This window comes from Cydia pomonella, chromosome 5, assembly GCF_033807575.1.
Source record: "Cydia pomonella isolate Wapato2018A chromosome 5, ilCydPomo1, whole genome shotgun sequence".
Taxonomy (NCBI): Eukaryota; Metazoa; Arthropoda; class Insecta; order Lepidoptera; family Tortricidae; genus Cydia; species Cydia pomonella.
Genome location: NC_084707.1, coordinates 5716644 through 5730761, shown reverse-complemented (window position 1 = coordinate 5730761; position 14118 = coordinate 5716644). Strand labels below are relative to the sequence as shown.

At 36.1% G+C, this 14118-nt stretch overlaps 1 long non-coding RNA gene and 1 other non-coding gene across 2 annotated transcripts; both read left to right on the top strand.

The window, feature by feature from the left end:
- Positions 1–477: 477 nt before the first annotated feature.
- Positions 478–2958, top strand: LOC133517561 (uncharacterized). Its single transcript, XR_009799387.1, has 3 exons — positions 478–918; positions 1799–1957; positions 2621–2958. It is a non-coding gene; the product is annotated as an uncharacterized LOC133517561 (long non-coding RNA).
- Positions 2959–13749: 10791 nt separating this feature from the next.
- Positions 13750–13821, top strand: Trnaq-uug (transfer RNA glutamine (anticodon UUG)). Its single transcript has one exon. It is a non-coding gene; the product is annotated as a tRNA-Gln (tRNA).
- Positions 13822–14118: the final 297 nt, after the last annotated feature.

Below are 14118 nucleotides of genomic sequence, written 5' to 3'. Positions count from 1 at the left end.
CAGTTTCTTTTTCCGAAGCCTCAGAGTTCTAACCTAACCTGCTACCTATTCTGGAAACAATTTATTTATCTAGGGGGTCACAGTTCTAACCTAACCTAACTCACTTTTAGCAGTTTTTTCTAGTAGTGTGTTCTATGAGGTTTGAAATTCTAGGTCATCCTACTAATTTTACTACTTAATTATATAAGATGATATTTATATTTTGATATGTATATATTATGACAGTTATATGAAATGAGCTTAACTTATATGTATACTATACCAAACAGCCATATGTATGTCGTATGTTATATTATTTTTATGTTATACTAATTGAAAGTATACTTTTACTTTATTATACATAAGATTAGTATACATTTTTAACGTTTGTAAACTGAAATTATTCCAAAAGTGCGTATATATTATAGGACGCACCCTTTTGGGGTAGGCCCCCAGTCCTCAGCTCAGTAAGTTGCGTTCGGAGAAGGACCTCCAAGATGCCAATCGTTTACGCCCCGTAGCGAACGAAACGCAAATGTCTTTGTCGCACTAATATGGAAGAGTAATGGAAAGAGATGGCCGTATCATTTGCTACGGCGCAAACGATTGGCATCTTGGCTAGGCACCCTGTGCTCAAGACCCTCTAGCAAAAGGCGTGTCTTCTAGGAGTAAATCCCTTACCAGAATCTGCATTTTGTGTCAATCGCATTTTTTTTGTAACTACCTAGTGTTTTTTTAAAGCCTTTTATATATAACTCGTACACTCTTATTTATCTTTAGGTATACTACGCTGACTTTGAGCATCCAAACGTTACGTACTTCAATTCTAAATACTTGGAGTATGCGAAACTCACAGCCCAGAGATACAGCCGTCGAGATCCCATCCACTACATAAACGTTCACGCAAAATTGTTAATTGACTTTGGGAATGACATTACAGTGAGTTGAGTTTTTTATTTGTTGGTAAAACCACCAGTTGGTTGGAGTTCAGTGAAAATCGTGAATCGTGGATTCTGCAAAATGGGACCAATCTGTTCTGTATGTTGGGGTAATACCGGATGCATTTTGAGCTGGTTAAGCACCACGTAAATAAAAATCTCGATATCAGTACGATAAATTTAAATAGACTGCTAAAATCTCTATATTTTGAATTACCGTACCCAAGTAACAATAACGGAACGAAATATTACCAATCGAACAGAACAATTAATTCATGAAAATTTTAAGTTTGACAATCATTGTTGTATTTTAAAAGGGTAAAGATCGGATTATTTCCTTCCGATCTTTAATTACAAGGGCGAAAATCGGATAGATAAAAAATACCAGAAAATTACCGTCCAACACAACTGAGCGGCGCGGCGGCTAGAGGTTGAGACGCAATGAAATGGCGTCTTGCACATTAATTAGGATTAAAATGTTGGGACATTGAAAAAAATACAACCGAATTGAGAACCTCCTCGTTTTGGAATCTTGAAGTCTGTTAAATATAAAGCCAAATTATGCGGAAATATGATTCTTATGGCTTACCACATCCGGTATTATCTTACCATCACACAATTTTTATATTCAAATTTTTCCCTTAAGACTGATATACGCTCTACAGCACTAATTTAACTAGCAAACAATGTCTAATTTTGTATTTGTCTTGATAAAACGAGTTTAATGACATTTCCTGTTCCAATTTTCCATCTACCGATTATTCTTCATAATGAAATTCTTCCAAACATTTTAAAGAACTCATTTGCAAACCTTTGTATGCAGACAAATCTGTACGTATTTATATGGCTAGCTGCTCATAGGTTTCATGTTTACTTTACAGATGACCTATAATGGTTACGAGTTCCTGAGCAACGAATACCGCCCCGGCATGTTTGTGATGACTTTCCGGATATGCGATTTTTTTTCAGAACCTAAATATGCCGTATTTAAGCCTATTTACATAAAACATATTAACGGCTCATTATGCCCTTTTCCAAAGGTAAGGTTTTAAATGTTTTGTTTTTTCGATTTGACGAGATATCTCTGTATCAGTATCGGAGATATCTGTGTTAAAGATATTTGATATCATAATGTAGTAGGTAGGTAACCTTTCCCACAAGTTTACGCAGTCGCCAGCGACTACGGATGCGGCAACCATTTTACGGCCTCAGTGGCTTTGTGGCGTGGAGTTGACTTTCCAAGGGATTTGAGCAGCGTGTACTGAGGTAAGGTAGCTTCCGTACATTTGCAATAAGTAGGTACATCATTGCATTTGTTTAACATAGACGCCGTGACGCACGCCACGCTGTTGTCTCCACTCGAGCATCCATTTAATGTTACAGTAAACACAGCTGATATTTTTACAATTAAAGCAAAAAATATTACTGTGCTAATCCGCGAAAAAATAGCATGCTAGTCAATCAGTGCTAACCCGTTATACTTACTAGCGTATTTTTACATGTAATTAATGTTACCGCAAAAATAAATACGCAAAAAAATATAACAACCCAGCACCAAAAGTACAAAACTCGACACGTGTTTCGCCTCTCTACGAGGCATCTTCAGGAGATGCTGGAGATGTTGACGGTCTGACGCCCGACAGCTTAAGTACTGTTATTGTGTTTGTGTTGTGTTATTTTACAATTACCGTTTAATTTTTCAGGGAGAGTATAAGTTTTTAAACCTCTCTATTCCTCCCGCTCTGAATTTGCCGCTCCTCTCGACGTTTCCTTATCAGAAGGGCCGCTTATTCTTCAGCTTTGTGCGTGGCGGCGAGCGAGTGGCAGATGGATACCTTGATGCAGCCATCAAACAAAAGTTCATATGAATGTGTATGAAGAAGCCGGTTAATATAAACTTCACACCTTGGCATGCAATTTCAATATACATGATGTCATGTGACTCCCACAGCTGAGACGTCTGAGGCTAAATGCATTTCAAAGTTTTTTTAAGTTTTTTTATATTTGCTCTATAGAATAAAAGAAGGTTCCAAATTCAAAACTGCATAAATGACTTTGGGTGTTAGCAAGGACGGCGCTAGCCAATTAACTAGGGAGGGGGTAGGGGAGCAAGTTGACATTGACACCACCGGAGGCATATATATGTTACAGGGGAGGGCTTTTCCTATTCATTGTACCTACCCCTCTGCTCCCTTCTGCCTGCCCTTGAGCCTTAGGACTAGGAGGTTAACTTCATTAAAGTTTTTCTGATCTTTATGTGGTAAAATTGTAGTTAAGATAAATTTATTTTTAAGGTCAAACATGAACGGGATCAATCTTTCATTTAAGCAAGAAAGGGTCAGTAAGTACTATAGATCTCTTGTAATCGTAAAAAAATGAAATTGCTATAATTGGAAAGCAACTAATGTGTTGTTCAGGCATTGTCAAAATCCCTACAAAACGCTGGTTTTCAAAACACCTGCTAAACCTTTGTGCAGCGGTAGGATTTTCCTGCAGTTATAGTGAGGCATTGCATGTCGAAAGTTCAGAAAAGGGAACATTTATGCAATTCGTTTGGGACAATACCGACGTAGGTCACCTACCATCGTTAAGAGCGCAATCTACCGTTAACTTTTACCGACCTTCCCCGATAGCAGCAGAGCGCTGTTAGATTTCAATCTACGTTACATTACCTACGTGCATACTTACGTCGGTATTGTCCCAAACGAATTGCATAAATGTTCCCTTTTCTGAACTTTCGACATGCAATGCCTCACTATAACTGCAGGAAAATTCTACCGCTGCACAAAGGTTTAGCAGGTGTTTTGACCCAAACTTTCTATATAGGTAAAAACCTATGCTGGTCTGTAATACTGAGACGAAAGAGTTAGGTCTTGCATCTGAAATCAGGATTAGGAAATGAGGCCTAAAAGAGGTTATTTCAGAGGTCTTGACATTATTGTCAATGCCATGTCTTTTCCTCATATTTAAACTTACATTACACAAGCAAATAGGGTTGTTTCCATCTACAAATCTTAGGGCAGAATTGTATTCCAATAAATTCTTTTGGATTATAAGAACATGTTAAACTGTTAAACTTTTAGGGGACAGGTCCCCTAAAAGTTTAACAGTTAACCATATTTTTGTAAATATTAAATTTAAAATATCTTTTGGCACACGTCACGTGACCAGACTCGAAACGTCATTGAAGATTCTGATGACGTCACAACTCTCGGATTGACACTGTTGACAGTTAACAAATGACAAATGTCAGTTGACAGTTCGTATTTTCTACGTGTGTATGTAGTTATGTGTCAAACCGTAAACTGTGACGTCATACAATTTTCAAGGAGCGGTTTGGGCGCGAAAGCATCTGTCAAAATATATTTTGTTAATTTAACATATTTAAAGCCGTTTTTAGAATAAAAGTTGAATTATAGGGCAACTTTTAGTTAATATAGAACGTAAACAAGCGTTTTAAAAAAATTGGAATCAACCCTATTAAGAATCAAAGATACGATATGGATTGAATATGTCAGTATCAAAAGTGACGTTTTTGTTTGAAGAACACTTGACAATGACATATCTAATCCATATCGTACGTTTAGCAAATGCTTGACGTATCTTAAAGTTCGAATCGGCCAGAAAGTTTTCTTTATCACCGATAGTATAATAAATTATTAAAGTAAGAATGTTTGCTATCCAACTTTAAAACGTTATAGATACTAAATGGTTGTTCAAAACGAAAAGTGTTCAAAGAAACCTAAAGATGACTTTCAGATCCCTAATGATGGGATATTACAGTATCCCGCCAGGTTAATGATGAAAAGTTACAAACATAATAACAGCCAATTTACAATAAGTACATATTCCAAGCACTATAACTTGTCCGTACTCGAACTGGCCGCTTGTCACTGCGTTACCGTCTTTTTATAACAATTCAAAATGGCGGGAACCAGTGACAAGTAAAAGTCAATTGATGCTTTTTATAAGCTGATCATAGATAAAAGTAAGAATGATCAAAATATAAGCTATTTTTAATTAATGATCACTAATACTATCTTCCCTATACCTGAAATGTTCTCCCACAAGTCTGATTGGTGATGTAGTGACGGACCATTAAGATAAATCGATTGACGTAAGAATTGGTTTTATAAACTGTAAGACAGGTATTTCCGATCCTTCTTGATCGATGCGTAAGCATTAAGTGCTTATACTTATATGCTTTCGTATATCCGGATTTTCTCTTCTACAGGTCGCAATTCTCAACCGATTTTGTGAGCTGGTTCGAAAAAAAATTTTTTTTTTGTCCATTCAGTTTTTGGAAAGTTTTCAAAATGGCGGAGACATAGGAGCGAGAACTACAGTTCACAGAGCCACTAGTGTATTACGATCAATAGAATGTTAGAAAACAATATTTGCTCCGCTTATTTTCAAAGGCGCATATTGGAAGAACCCGAGTTTAGGCTCTTAAGCAGAATAGTGGAGCTGATAGTTAAAACACTAGTTCTCGTGGTGAATATTATATTGCAAGTGATTGACATCAGACAGCTGTACAAAAACATAACAAATTCAAACGAGTGTCATATATGTGTCGTAATAAGTTTACTATTGTGCCAGCATACACATATACAACCTCCAATAGCGCACACAACGACAAGCACCATTCGAACGTACACTGATATCAGAATTACATCTAACTGATATCATTCCATTATTGTGTATTTCGCACGTACATGTCCGTACATGCGACGGGCAGTTTATCTTGCTACGAGATACTGTCGCGCCTATGATGTGCTAGGGCTACTGAAGTTCTAAAAACTTTAATCTCCGTGAGTTTGCTCGGAACTTTTCTTCAGGATTAACGATTAAGTGCCGAATTCAATCTTCACCCTTACCCGACTACGTCGAAGCAAAAGGAGGATTATGATTTTGACCGGTTTGTGTTTAAAAATAATACATATATCATCCTGATTTAATATGAATTGATAGACATGTCAGTGTATAGGTGTAAAGTGGGATGTTGGTATTGAAAATAATATCATTAAAAGTTTTGTCGCTCTTTAGCAAGGAAATACTATTTTCAAAAATATATTGGAATCCGCCCTCTTTCGGTTCTTCCTCTATTTTGTCTTATTGTCGTACGGGTAAGAATCAGAAAAATAGAACACTATGTTTTTCTCAATCTAAACAAAAATCCAGATTTTAAAAATAAGTATTAAAAAAATACTTGAAATTGAAACAGTCAATCTGAAATCTCGCGAGTTAATGAGTTCAATTTAGTTCAACTAATAAACGTAAAAAATATATATTTTTATACATATTTATTTAGTTATATTTATTTTCAAATACATTTTAATAAATCAAAAAAAAAAAAAAACATATTTATTAGTTATTTTCGACATTAGTTTATATTCGAATTGTATGTTTTTTAGGTTATTCGGTTTAGATCGTTTTTGGGATTGTGTATTGTTAATTTAATTGTATTTATTTATGTAATTTTTAATATTTAAGAACTGAAATAAAATGGTATAATTAACTCATAATAATTAAGTACATAGAAATACTCTAATAATTAAGAATTAAGACAAAATAAAGGTAACGTGCCTTCACATTGGGAATAAGTCGGATGTTCTCGCAAACTCAATTCTTTCCTCAAATGAAGATACACTTCCCTAATTGATAAACTAAAGTTCGCGTGCCGAGCGCCATCTAGCGAACTAACCAAGATTTACCGAGTGCGGGAGATTCCTTACACTACCAACATATATTTTACGATCTATACCACCTTTTATTATTACACATAAGGTTTATTTTCGCGTAATTGTAAGTAGGGGTAGGTGTGTTACGCTGTGCCGAGTTGCCACATTGATTTGTTGCTGGCAACTTTTATTGCCAATTAAAAAGCGGTTACGTTTAAATAATTAGAGTTCGACGAATTGCCGATTCTATTGACGTCACGCGAAGCACAAGTTTATGTCGTTTGTTGAACATGCGATCAATATAGTTCAACATGTATAGGTTCATTCTAATCTGGCTAATAGGCTCCAGATCCAGAGCCATAAGTTTAGACCAGATTGTAGGTAATCATTATCTTTATAGTTAGGGAGGCGAATAGGGGAATTTTCGGTAATACTCGAGCGTGGCAGTTTAAGATATGAGAGATACCTTAGACCTAATAGAACAACCTTGTAAAGTATTTAGCTCTATATGTAGTGACGCGCGCCTAGGATAGACGATCAGATTAGTAAAAAAAAATCGATAGTCTGAAATACTCGAGCGCGTCAGATTAAGATATTGGGGGTTGATTTTAGTGTTTTAAGACTAAATTTAACTAATCTGACGATAAGTCCTTGACGCCGCCGAGTTATAGGGTCGCGAACTTGTAAAAAAAAAACGTTAATCCGGCATTCTCGAGCGCGATTTTTATTTTTTTTATTTTGAAGAATATAATCTAAAACTTACTAAAAATACAAAATCTGCCGGTTTCCGCATGACCGGAAGCGTGGAGGAGCCATTTCATCTTCCGAAAAACGCGTTGCGGCATATAAGTCGCGAACGATACATTTTACAAAAAAAAAGTTTAAATAAACAAAAAAGGTAATTTTATTTTACACAAAAAAGGTCTCTTTACATTTTTGTCCAATGTTAAAACTTTTTGACTTGGATCATCATAAAAACTCTAACTCCCGGTTTTTTGAGTATATCTCGAAAACTGAGGGTGTTAAAAAAAATTGATATGAAATAACGATGATTAAATTATGTGACTTTTATTATATGTCAAAAATTTTTTTTTTCTAAAGCTTCTCGACAATTTTCGAATACGAATAAATGAATACGAATACGAATGAATGACGATAAGGACTACCACATCAGCGGTCCTCAGCAAATCCGATTAGTAGACTTTGCGAAGGACTTGAAAAATATCAAGTTCAAAGAAGCTCTAGTCAAGTTTTTCATTGATCATTGGAATAGTCAAGAGATGGCCGTTATTATTCGCAACAAAACAATCTATTTGAACCACAACTTGTGCTACGTCTTCAAAGTCGTCGATGGAATAGTGCAGAGAACAATCGATGATATGCTCTCATGCTCAAGTCACGAAGAAGCGGACACGAAGACAGTTTTCCTTGCCTGTCAATTGCCACAAGGTTCTACAACAATCATTCGAACATCAGACACAGATATTCTGGTCATTGTGTTGGCCAATGTGGAGCATTTGAACGAATCGGTTAGAGCGTGGATGGATCTCGGAGTCGGTAATGCACGTCGCTATATAGATGTTTCGGCACTGTCAGTTCAGTTAGGCTCAATGCTTTCACGCGCACTGCCTGCTTTCCACGCTTTAACAGGATGCGATTTTAATCCAGCATTGTATAAACGAGGCAAAAAGAGACCTTTTGATATTTTGAGAAAATCTGAGATCTTTCAAAAAGCGCTCGCTGATGTAGGGTCCGATCGTTGTGATATCCAAACAATATTACATCTACATTTACGTTGGTTGCCTATCGCTTTATTGTCATTCTTAAAATCCCCGTTTTATCAAGGAGAAAGAAAGGAAAAAAAGAAACCAAAAAACCTTTTTCGGTCAGATTAAGAGAACCCACCAACATTTTTGTCAGATTAAGAAAATATGCTTTCAGGATACCGAGATAAACCTCCCCTATGAAAATCTGATGCGCTCGAGTATTTCAAAAACACTTTTTTTTTTTTTGCATTTTCAAAAATTCATCGTAACTTATCGTCACGCCGAAATCGTCAGTTTTTTTAAAGGGAGCTTCCTTGGGGCCTACTTAACACCCCTTTCGAAAATCTGACGCGCTCGAGTATTATTTTTTTTTTTGCATTTTTGACTACTTTATATTCCTACCCCCACCACGCAAACCGGCAGATTAGTATACCGTTGTTATCAGAGGCACTTGGGGCATACGTAGTATGAATATCTGACGCGCTCGAGAATGCCCAAGTAACTGTTTTTTTTAACATTTTTGAAAAACCGTACACGCCAAACCCACCGCTAAAATGGTTTTTACCATACGAGCTTTTCTTTTCGAAATTATTTTATCTTTCGATTTTGATAGGTCTCGACGGCGCCGTTGAATTACGCCATTTAGCTACCTCGCCTCCCTAACTATTAACTGCCTACATATAGTTCGTGTCATCCACGATGACGCGCAGATGTGTCAAATCTAATAATAATATGACATTACGACTCAAAGTAGGCGTCTTTGAGAATGACACGATCTATATACTTGTACGCCACACTGCCAAGCACTGGCTTCTTCTCATTCTCAACTTTACCACATTGACGCCAAGCAGTTCACAAAACGACTGGCAAACAGCCCGGGCTATGGAACCGCGAACCACAACCAGAAAGATGAGAATCTTTAAAGGCCACCCCATCGTCAATAGAAAAAGGCGATTGAGGAAGACGAGAGAGCTCCTCTCATTGTGAAAGTCTTTCTCCGAGTTTCTTGCCGGTCCAATATTGGGATACCCTTCAACTATTGAGGAGGGATTTAAATCTTCTCGAGTAGTGGTGTAGGGTTAGAGCCGGCGTAGCTTTATTTGAGGTTCATAAGCGCATTGTTGTTGTTGTAGCACGTAAGGTTAAGCTGTTAGTGCTGATTGATTGAAATAAATAAATGAAATGAAATGAATTGTAATATGCCTACTTAAAATACTCCCAGTCCACTATAACTTGGATCTTTTTAAATCGAGAGTGAATAGACATCTTTTAGGTAAGCATGTTCCATCCTAGACTACATCGGCACTTTCCATCAGTTGAGATTGTGGTCAAATGCTTACCTTTTCGTAATAAAAAAATATATAACATGAGCAAACCTCCTTATCAATGTTGCGGTTAAATGAAAGTCAGGGTTGGCAAAAATACTTACCTTCGCCTTAACTATCATCAAATCATAATAGCGGTATAAATTCATTAGTGTATTCAATATTTAGCATAGGAATAAGTTATAGTATATTTTACATAATTACAATTTTTTGAGGAAAATTAAAAAAAAATCAGACCATCTTTTATTACTGATCGCACTTTTCTTTTAATAGGCAAATCAGCAATAGGTACTCATCGAGACAATTCTAATTAACACAAACACAATTAGGTTAACTGGAAGAGATCCCATACAGGGATAAGTTCGCCTTTGTTGTATTTAATTTACTCTGTACTAAGAAATAAAGTATATACATACATACATACATACATACAATTAGGTTGTATTGTTTTATCACAGAGTTCCTATAGCCACGTGCTGTGTCCATCATTAGATCAGCTCGAGGGTACCATAATATTGCATTGTCACCCAACCTACATAATGTATGTTAAAATCAGCCTAATGAAGGGAAGTGGGTCTTTAGCATACAAGATTTGACCCGAACATACAAATAAACATTGCTAGTTAAAAACTTGTAAAAAACTATAAGGCGACGTTGGGGAATTTTAATTTTTTTTTACGCAGGTCTTATTATTGCTAATTCAAAGATATTTTTATAAAATTATTATTTTAAGTTTTAATCCCCACTTGTACTGATCGAGGACTTAACAAACTTATAATAGTAATTTAATAATAAGAAGTAAACTATTAAAACTCTTAAAAAGTAAAATGCTTACACTATAGGCAAGCAAAATAAAATAACTTCAGTGAGCGTTGAATAGACTCCGCACCCCTTATCTAAATCACAAGCCGACAAGACCCCAGGGGCAGTGGATAATTGTTGCCATGCGTATCAATTTTCACCCAATGAGGGTAATCGCGTTAATTCTTTATTGGGGCTGGCAACTTTGCCTGTTTAGTTAATTTTTTGTAAAAGTAATGGTCTTTTTGTCTGCGCAAAGTTACGTTTACGTATTGTGTAGACTTTTATTTAGGGTATTATTAGACTTTAGAAACGGAATATGTACTTAAACGAGGTAACCAAGTGTACTTGTACACATCTTTATACACTGTGCTTAAATTTCGTTGCATAGTAGTTACAGTCAAAGAATTTCATTTCATTACCATTTCGCACTTTGTCACAGTGACAATCAATATGAAAACGCTAGGGATCCTTACTATTTTCACTGTGACAAGGTAAGAAATGGTACTAAAATTAAATTCCTCGACTATAACTACCTACTCTGCAATGTATCTGGGTCATTCTCCTTTTTATGTGTTTTTTTTTTGTCCATAGAAGTAAAAATTCTTCCTCCTTGCGTTGTCCCGGCATTTGCCACGGCTCATGGGAGCCTGGGGTCCGCTTGACAACTAATTTGGCGTAGGCACTAGTTTTTACGAAAGCGACTGCCATCTGACCTTCCAACCCAGAGGGTAAACTAGGCCTTGTTGGGATTAGTCCGGTTTCCTCACGATGTTTTCCTTCACCGAAAAGCGACTGGTAAATATCAAATAATATTTCGTACATAAGTTCCGAAAAACTCATTGGTACGAGCCGGGGTTTGAACCCGCGACCTCCGGATTGCAAGTCGCACGCTCTTACCGCTAGGCCACCAGCGCTAAAAGTAAAAACAGAAGACTCCACCTGCCACAGAAGTAAAAATTATATGTATAAATAAATATGTATTTTTTTAAATTGTCTATCAATATAAAGGCAATTTTAATGCCGCATTAACGGTACCTTGGAACCAAGGTAAAAAATAATTTAACTATTTTTATATCCAATATATTTTTCATTATACTCATTATAAGTAATAGGGCAGGGACGGTAACATAGTTGTATGTTTGTACACTTCAGGCTATACATTCTAAAAATAAAAAAAAGTCAAGGGTCAAATATTGAGGTCTATCTGTGCTTATCATGTTTTAGTAGCTATTGTTAGTTAAAACTCATCACGAATTTATATAAAAAGGTGGTTTATAAACATACGCCAATGAAAAAGTGAAATTGCTGTCTGGTTTCCACTCTCTCTTATTGCTAAGTTTAGGGTTAGAGATAAACACGTCTCACAAATATCTATCTCACGTTCTATATTTTTACAATAAAATACCTTATACACAGTATAAGGTAAACCACAGTATAACTACACTAGAGCGACACCCTCTGTCCCGTTTTATGTCAGCCATCCAATACCTATCACGGACCGTCCTGAATTTTGCATAAGGAAAATATGGCAAAAACGCCTCTGAATATAAAGTAAGCAAAGAATGATTGATTCTATATAGCGAGTGAGATGTCACATAAAATATTGATGTCGCGTCATAAAGGGTTCCTTTAGAGTCCGAAGTGAGAGGGCTTTTCGGAAATTAGTGGTATCTGGTTTCGGTGAGGACGGTTCATAAGATTGGATTGTGTTGCTTTCAAATTAAATAAGTATAACATAAAATAAAAACCAAAAATAAAGCTGTAATAAAAAAAGATAGAAGATCATTGAGTAAAAAAGGAAGTCCGTTGCGCCAAAGGAGCACCTCGAAACAAGAGGCCCATTTCTCGTCCAGTATGAGACTAATATTATTAGTCTGTTGCCATGGAAACCCATACGATATGACAGTTTGCGGATTAATAATAAGTTAATACCGTTCAAGAATTCGGACCCAGGATATATCTGATGACCAGGGGCCCATTTCCCCAATGGTATTTGTAGATGACAGAATCTGAAAAAGAAACTTAAAACTAATACTTACCTATACTTATATCCATATATACCTTTTTTACTTACCTATTTTGTATGATGATGTACTTCTTATATAAATAAATCTATACTTACGCATTGAATAGTGAGCACGAGCGACATGCAACGTTATATATACATACATAGATGCATACGTACCTGTATCGAAGCCAAATCAGTTGCTAACTGACCACTGTCACACACAGACGCTGTCCCTCGCGGCCGCTATAACTATTTCATTTTCGTATACCTACTTGTTTTTCTCCTGCTACTCTTCTTCCCTGCACCCTTTTCACCATCTATAGTCTACAGTATTAGACTAATATTATTAGTCCAGGAACTGTCAAGTTGTGTGGGTTACCATGGCAACACACTAATATTATTAGTCTAATTCCGTTCAAGAAATGGACCCCAGTGGTCGGCGTTTTGGGTGCAACCCATGCAACACTGCGGTATATCAAATTGAAATAGTAATACATATAGATACACTTTTAAGCCCGCCATACCGTTTAAACTGCTCGAAAAAAATGCTATTTAAGTGTAGGTAATATATTTATAAAATATACAACATTAAATAAAAAAGCAGTTAGTGAGGTCATTCACGACATTTACTCGGAGTTGCAAAAAGCGCTGGTGGCCTAGCGGTAAGAGCGTGTGACTTGCAATACGGAGGTCGCGGGTTCAAATTCAAACCCCGGCTCGTACCAATGAGTTTTTCCGAACTTATGTACGAAATATCATTTGATATTTTACCGGTCGCTTTGTGGTGAAGGAAAACATAGTTTACCCTCTGGGTCTTGGTCGCATCGCATATTAAATTGCCTAAATTCGCTGTCATATAATAAAACAAAAGTTAGTATTCCAAATTAAAGTGAATTTTACACACACACGCACACACACACGCACAATATACACTTATTACAAGTGGTGGTTGCCTAAAGAAAAGCATTAAAAAAAAAAGCCATTGATTAAGAATAAAACGATTACACATTCTAATTATTATCGTATTAAGACTGCAATTGTTTTTATAAGGGGGCACAATACGTGCCATCTGTGTTTACGAACTTACAATAAAATACGGTTACGTCATGCATTATGTTAAAATTATTATTGATGATCACTGAACAATAACAATATTAAAGTACTTATTTGATCAGCTGATCTGTTATTTCATGTCTTTGCGTTTTCTACTATCATCATCTTTGGTTATTTTTAGATTGTCAATCAACTGGTTCCATGGTGTAATGGTTAGCACTCTGGACTTTGAATCCAGCGATCCGAGTTCAAATCTCGGTGGAACCTACTTTTTTATACTGCCTTAGTTTTAAAAGCTCGCATCTCAATGAAAATAAGTTTGCAACGCTTATGACATTAGTGAATCTTTACAGTACTCTTATTAAACGTAATTGTAAACATCAGACATCTCGGTTATAAAGCGGTAATGAGACTAGGATTTATACCTATATTAAAATAAATAAATATTAGATAAATATCTAAATATACATACATACATAATATAACGCAGCGGCAGTAATAAGTAATGTAAGTTAAAAGTCCTGCCGGCAAAGCTAGAATATATCTCTGCTACTATTATTTTGA